General features: G+C 36.6%; 1 protein-coding gene across 7 annotated transcripts in view; it reads right to left on the bottom strand.

The window, feature by feature from the left end:
- Nucleotides 1-4,935, bottom strand: part of COL19A1 (collagen type XIX alpha 1 chain) — a 205,037-nt gene extending 200,102 nt beyond the window's left edge. For 4 of the 7 annotated variants that reach the window (XM_026846121.1, XM_026846126.1, XM_026846127.1 and 1 more), the window contains exons 1-4: nt 4,792-4,920; nt 1,889-2,059; nt 1,204-1,334; nt 641-810 (exon numbers count right to left, since the gene is read on the bottom strand). The gene's annotated coding sequence lies outside the window, so the exon portion shown is untranslated. Of the gene's footprint in view, nt 1-640; nt 811-1,203; nt 1,401-1,888; nt 2,060-4,791 lie in introns of all 7 variants that reach the window. The other 3 variants (XM_026846123.1, XM_026846122.1, XM_026846124.1) reach the window with 3 other exon arrangements.
- Nucleotides 4,936-6,034: the final 1,099 nt, after the last annotated feature.

The raw sequence follows: 6,034 nt of genomic DNA, 5'->3' as shown, positions 1-6,034 counted from the left end.
GAGCCCTCTGCCGCCGGGCGCTGCCCGCGGCGAGCAGGTGCGGGGCCGGAGGGGAGGGAGAAGGCGCTGCCCGCCGGGCGGGCTCCGGGACGCGTCCCGGGGCTGTGCCCCAGCGCCGCCGAACCGGGCGGGTGCCCCCGCCCGGGCGGGCATTTGCTGCGCTTCCCACCCGTGCCCCTGCTCACGGGTGTGCCGCGACTAGCTGGATGTAGGCCCCTCGAAAGATACACGCTAATCCGTAGATTTTTTTAAAATGTAAATATATGCACACAATTAATAAGTATGCTCAGCACTGTGGCAATTTGCAACAGTTTAATCGGTTTTGTAATTGCTGCAAATTTAGTAGGACTGTTGCCATTAGCATATTTTAGCATATACCTACGCTCACCCACAAACATAAACAGTGTATTCAGACAAGCACAATCCTCTAACAGACTGATGACAGGACATTAAAAGCTCACTGTGTATATTATGTTTATATAGGACATAGTTAATATAGGCAAAATCGGTGATAAATGGCAATTTTTAAAAAGTAAACCCAAACCAAAACCACCACAAAACAAGCCAGCAGGAATACTGTAGCACATGTGGACACACGTGAGATGTTTCGACAATTGACTACAAATAATGAGTTGCTTACCTTTAATTTTTAGTTGAGTATGTCCCCCAGAAGCACTGAAAATGCCTGTACAGAGCTGCTGTAGTGCTGAGGAGTTGCTGGAGTGAGTCTCCAAAGAGTGGTAGAGGGGGATGCAGCTCTGTCCTTATTAGTCTCACACAGTGTGACCCTCCCACTCAGCACAGAATACTCTGCAAGAAAGGACAAACAGCCACTCAGACAGATTTTACATAATCATACTTGTATATCCCAAGTCCAGTAACAATGTGAGAAATGTTTTTTTTTCCTCCATCCCCACCCCCCCCATTCCATAAATTAAACTGGCAGAAAATGAACGTGTGAATGAAAAGAGTATCTGGTTTCTAGTTGTAAAGAACCAATTATGTACATTAGCACACTGGCAGAAACTAACTTTTATCACTTAAAGTGTAAGCACACATCATTAATTTTATATACCTTATCATAAATTTCAAAATCAGCCACCCAAGTAACGAAGAGAGTGTACCTATTTATGGCACCAATGCTGCGAAGTACAGCAGGTTACTGACATTTGTTTAGCCTTTTAAAATCTATCATTTACAAACCTGAACGTTCTTGCACTGTAGTATCATCTGCCTGTGATGAAATGGTGAGATTGAGTACTGCCACTGGCTCTCATCTGAATGTGAGAAACGGCACTTTTCTCAGGTTCCCCAAGTGTGCTTGTGGCAGTTTTCTGTATTGCATTTTAAAGATGTAAACCAGATAAAAGGACGGAGAAAAGTAAAATGACTAGAAATAACTAGACAGAAGACAGAGGGTAGAGCTTTAATTAAATATCTCATTTATATATATCCAAGACACATTTTATCTTTTTCTAGTAGAATCATTCTGACAGGGAAAGGAAGGTGGTGACTATTACATGAAAAATGATTAGCTTAACATCAATTTAACACAACTGTTCTTCAGGTCAGAAAATTCAAAGGGTTAGCTTTTTGCTTCCCACCCAACAGATTTTGAAAAGTATTTCCTCATTTCAACCAAGATAACTAGCCAGGATAACCAACAAATCACATGGAAAGAAATTATTATCTTTCTGGTTTAAATTTCAAAAGAGTTGTTGTTCTTCCTAACTTAGAACACGAGAGAAAGATGAAATTCCAACTTATGTACATGTCTGCTAGGGTGTTTTATTCCACAACTTTGTCACAGACTTGTGGTGTAACTTTAGGCAAGTCACACTTCTTGTTTGATCATTCTGTAACTAATAGAAAGTAAAAGCTGCCTTACCTTGCAGGGTGAGGAGCAAGAGCCCAATCCTATAGCTGACAAATCATCGGAGCACTCCCTTCCCCTTCAGACTGTTAATTTGATAAAGGCTTCAGTGTTGAGCCCTAATTCAGTGTTTCAAGCAGAGTTGTGAGATCCTCAGTTGAAAGACCCTTTGTAAAAGCTCTGTTCCTAGTGAAAGGCATTATCATTTTTTGATTTTGAAAGCACTGCATTTCTCATTGCTCTTTCAAGCTACAAAAGTCTTAAAATCTTTTTGTTTTACTTCATTTTACATGCCCTAAATATCTGGATTCAGCTGTTACATGAATATGCACAGGCTTATTAATGTCAATGAATATAAGTTCTGAATTAGCTAAAAATTTTAATTGTATAACACTTTGCACATACAATCAGTTAATCTCTTAAAGAAATATTTCTGTTTCTCCAAGTTTCAGTATTGCTCAAAAGTTCAGATCCAAACTGGGTCTTTGATTCCTATGAAGCTATCATGAAACATAAGCCCTAAACCAAAGATGTTTTTTTCACTTACTGAGATATTGACACTCCAAATAGAAAATTAAAAAAACTTTTTTGGACCATGCCAACTTTAAAACACTCCACATCCATATGAAAGCAGTAAGTAGAAGAAGTACTACAACCTTCCCTGACTAACACATATGCTTCCTATACTCTAGTCCCGAATTTCAACTGAACAGGATTATGCCAGTTCACATAAACCAAAGGAATTACACTGATTTATACTAGTTGAGGACCTTGACATTTTGGACTGCCAAATTATGGACAGAACTGTTCACATTGATGAATACAGTCTTAAACATCTAGTGACATGAAAATTGGGAACAAAGAAAACCTTACTGTTTACAAACTTCTGTCATAAGCCAAAAAAAAGGCTTCTCACTCTGCCTCTTGCAATATAAGCAGCAAAGCCACAAATGGCAAAACATCTCTGTTATCATAAACAACTTAGAAATACCAACCACCTGCAAACATTTGCTGGTGCACTCGAGAGAAAACATTTTCTATACAACGTCTCATCTCCTTTGTATCTGGGAAGTACTGGAAAAACTGATGATAGGAGCCGGTGATAACAGTCAATGGATGATATCCCATGTTATCTTTGCAGTAACAGTTTTTCAGATATCTCAGAATTTAGTTAAAGCACTTTCTTGCACACAGAAGACAGGATTAGGCCCAGATCCAGGCAAGAGCCAAGGCAAATACACCAAGAAGCAGAAAGAGAAATTTAAGTTTGAAACCATATTTAGCACAGACGTGAAGAGCACATTTCATCTCCTGTGCCAAGGGTGAGCTGCTCTGCTGAACAGCTTTTACTACAATTGCAGTTGCAGGCAAGATGCAGGGGAAAAGGTGAGAGAATTAGGGGCAAAGGGACAGACTTATTTTGTTGTAGAAAATGTTTCTTTATTGCAGACACTCACTTTCAACCTTTGTTTCTTTTTCAGCATGATTAGATATCCAAACCAGCCAAGTAGCATAATTCACTCTTGTCTGCATGGTGCTAACAGATTTGTCTCCATCTCGTTAGACCCACATTTTAAACTTGTGTTGCTTACGACAATGCATATGCAGGAATGAAGCTGTAAACTTTGAAAAAACTTTTTAAAAGCAGCAGTATTCTACTTGAAAACAAATTTTTAAAGGGGGACTATCTGAAATGCCCCTTACCACACTATTTCTCCCTGAGTGTAGAGCTTAGTATTTCTATTCCATTGTATAAGCCCTTTTGTGTGATTGTTCTTTGCCAGATGATCCTTTCTGCCCTCTTCAAGATTTGTCGGTCATGACAACTGCATTCCACTGAAGCAATTAAAATATAAATGCTTTTAAATACATTAGACTGAACTATAATGAACTTAGACAAAACAGGTGGAATCCCAGCCTTGGAGAAGTTAATGGAAATTTTAACATTGATGTAAATGGGGCAAAAATGTCACTCAAATGAGGGAACTTTGGCAAAAATTACATCAAAAAGGAATTATTTATATACATGTGCACACACACTAAGCACTCCTAAGCAGCAAAGCCAACAGAAAAGCTGGATGTCACTTCATTTCTTCTAGAGAGGAAAAGAAAAAAAAAAAAAACAACCAACTGCTACATCTTTTTCTGAATATTTAGGAAGCACTCAGATTTTCAGTAAAGGGGCCAAATTAACTGTCAAAAAGATGCAGAGAGTATACTTACTGCTATACTTTTGTGGTATTAGTTGGCTAAATGGCTCAGACATTTTCTCCATTCTTTGACACTTTATTACATGTCTTAAAATAACCAACTACTAATAAATACAATGGTACAGCAACAAAAATGTCCAGACTATGTTCAATTCTAATGCCACTGATAATCCCAGTCTCAAAAATATAATGTGGTGTTGCATCATTCGTAAAGTTTAGTGCTAGCTGGTCCTAATATGTTTTATATTTTTAATAATGACATTTTAATCCAAAACATACATATTTCAAAGTACATAAATCAGCATCTTGATATATTGCTTATATTTACCAGTTGCAAACATTTCAACAGCTGTTTCATATGATTTGTAAAGTATTCATTACCGTTCCAGAAAAACAGATTTCTGTGCATATACTACTCTATAAACAGTTAATACAAAAATTCACCAGTTATTCAAACCTGAAATAGTGCTGGATTTGTAGAAAATTCAGAAAAACATCAGTTCAGTCCAGACTTAGAGAAACGCTAAAATTAATAGTGTCAAAACATATATGTCCTTAATTTATTAAAATGTATACTTTACTTTGTCTTCCTATCTATAAATGCATGTTTATAACCATACTGCCATACTACAAAGAGCTTGCCTCATGCTCTATTGTTTCATGAACCACAGAGACATACATTATAAAGAAAAAATTCTGAACACTTACCATTGTTTTTCTTTCTCTTCCTTCTTTCATATGGGATCCATCCTACCTGTAATGGAGGAAATATGTGTCTTTTGGTGGCTTTCGTATTGTACAAGAACAGAGAATATGGTCAAACAGCTTATGAGGGATGAGTAAAGCTGAAAGGTGATTTTCCAAACCAACTCAAAGCACATTATCTGGCTTGTTTTAGTCTGAAGTACCCATATTGTCTTCAAATGTCATTACATGATTGTCATTAATGAAAATGAAAGCCAGGTTTTAGGCAGCTGTGCTGGGAATTACAGGTGTTTGCCCAGTACTTCTGTATGAATATGATAAATTCCTACACGCAGTCTGAAAATATCTATAAAGTAGTGAAATATGTTAATTCAAAATTTATATAATGCAAATATTAGAAAAGTGAAGGTGAAGAGCAAAGGTAAGGTATCAGCAAAGTTTAAGATCCTACAAATAGACTAGGCTGTATAAGCCCTTGAGGCTTAAAGGGCAACTTTATTGTAGATCAAAAGGCTGAATATTCTATGCTTGTTTTTTTAAACCTCAGGAAGACAAAGCACAGGTAGTCCAAAAAAGTCAGTTAAAATTCCATTTTAAATTGTAACAAATATGTCTAAGAATTTACAAGTCTCAGTATTAGCCAGTGTCTGCTACTCTTGTGTCCTTTATATCCAGCTGATTTGCCCAAATTTTATTTTAAAACAGAATACTATTATGATAAATAAACAACTTTTAGGTCTAGTTATGAATAATGTCACATTTTTGGAAAGTAACTTCTATAAATTTGCCCATGCAAATTTATAACTAATACATGCTACCATCAGTTTTAGTATCTGCAATCATATTAACACATCCAGGATTTAGAGTTCATCCAGAAGTATTTACCTTTATGTTATTTTAATGCTCAATTTCAATACTGTCAAGCAACATAAAGATTAAATAATAAAACTACTAGTATTTTATTTATATTTATTCCTGAATAAATAGGCACAATAATCTGGGAAGTCAAATTAAATGTGTATTTAATCTGTATCTCTGCATCCACATACTTTATTTGCTTTTCATCTAGGAGTAAATATTTTCAGGATTTAATGAATATTATACTTTTAAATCAGTAATTTTACAGATCTATGTAAGCCTTGATGTCTGCCTAGAGCTATCTAGTCATGATCTCAGATGTAAAAGAACTCTAAACTCAATAGTATCTACAGGTTGCAGCTACAAGTGAGACAGAAGTACATGCCCG

This window comes from Athene cunicularia (genome assembly GCF_003259725.1).
Source record: "Athene cunicularia isolate RWA chromosome 3 unlocalized genomic scaffold, athCun1 chr3_part1, whole genome shotgun sequence".
Lineage (NCBI taxonomy): Eukaryota > Metazoa > Chordata > Aves > Strigiformes > Strigidae > Athene > Athene cunicularia.
Note: the sequence above shows the minus strand (reverse complement) of the source record. Positions and strands in the feature narration are given on the sequence as shown.